The following is a 1,487-nucleotide window of genomic DNA, read 5'->3' on the forward strand; positions in this document are numbered from 1 at the left end:
AAGGTTCGTTATGGAGCCCAGCAATACTACCCCAAAGGTTCGTTATGGAGCGTAGCCGACCGTATCAGGTCAAAAGAGTAACCATCCTCCACCTATACCTTGCCCACTTTCTATTTTCAGTTTATAAACTAAGCCAACAAAACAGTTGCGTATTCATAATCAATCAATGACATTTCATCATCACATTCATATCTATGGCCATAGTACGAACTTAAATATCAAAAACAGATATCCACACAGAAGGGCATGAGTAAATTATTTTACTGAACATAAAAGTTACCTCATACGCGATCCAGATCTGAACAATACAACCTCCTTCATTAATCTTCATCTCCAAATGAGACTCAAACTTCAAAATCGTTCTCCAATAATTTACCTCATAACAATAACGATAATTAATAACTATCCTTAAACTAATCTAAACTACAAAGCGAATCCATAACCAATTCCCAATCTAGCAATCCTCCACTTAGATATTTGAATTTCCTTAATCCTCATTCCATATCTACAACTCTAAATTATCAAACTAAACCAATATAACACCACTTATACAATCAAACCACACAATCAACAATTAACATCAACAATTCAAATTCCAATTGTTAATCTCCACTCAAAATCAGATGGAACAACATAAAAAAAAATCAAAGGAAAGAACAAAGGAAGGTCTAGTACCTTCAAAGAGGGAGAAGGAGTTGCGATTACAACCACCAGTGGCTGCACCGCAGCACAACAAGATCACCACCATTAGCGCCCAACAAGGACAGCAGCAACGACACTCGAACAGGGGAGAGAAAACAAGGCAGGGAAGGTGACGACCAAAGCCGAACAACAACAACGACACTAGCAGCAGCGCGAGCCGAGGAGGGAAGCTTCGGCGAAACTGCGGTCGTGGTACGACGCGACGCACGAGGAGCAGCAACGCAGGGCGACACCCACGAATAACACTAGCAGCAACGAAACAGAGGAGAACAGAGTGGTGCAGATTTCCGGCAGCCTCGAAAAACGCCGGCGAGGCGCGACGCAGGCGAGCGTGAGAGAAACGAAGGGTTCACGGGGAGGAGAGAGAGAGTGAGGTTTCGGGTTCGGGGTTTTCAGTTTTAAGGGTTGGGGTTTTTTTCTTTTGGAATTTGTTTCACGGGATAGACAGAGAAAGGTTTAAGGGGTGGGTTCGGGTTTATCACCAAACCGACAATTGATAAGGGATTTTTATGGAGTTTCCAAATAAAGCAACCGGATAGGAATGAAGATGTATACCGAATTTGTGTTTCGTTATGCCCAAATACACCCAACTAAAGTTTAATCCCTTAATTTCAAAATATATACAATAAGAATGATTTCGTAAAATTTAAACTAATAAATATATTACAAATACGACAACTAAAGTGTCACATTCTGAATCAAATAAAATATGAAAATCTAGAACATAATTAACTTAATAATTATAATAAGTATTTATTAAATCTTTTATTTAAAACCAGCCTGTT

General features: G+C 39.4%; 1 long non-coding RNA gene across 1 annotated transcript in view; it reads right to left on the reverse strand.

Moving 5' to 3' along the window:
* The window catches only part of LOC130592000 (uncharacterized), a 1,070-nt gene extending 404 nt beyond the window's left edge, over nt 1-666 (reverse strand). Inside the window, exon 1 of the long non-coding RNA XR_008970009.1 lies at nt 281-666. This is a non-coding gene — a long non-coding RNA (uncharacterized LOC130592000). The remainder of the gene's footprint in view (nt 1-280) is intronic.
* Between the last annotated feature and the right edge of the window lie 821 nt (nt 667-1,487).

The sequence above is a fragment of the Beta vulgaris genome, chromosome 6 (assembly GCF_026745355.1).
Source record: "Beta vulgaris subsp. vulgaris cultivar EL10 chromosome 6, EL10.2, whole genome shotgun sequence".
Classification (NCBI taxonomy): Eukaryota; Viridiplantae; Streptophyta; class Magnoliopsida; order Caryophyllales; family Amaranthaceae; genus Beta; species Beta vulgaris.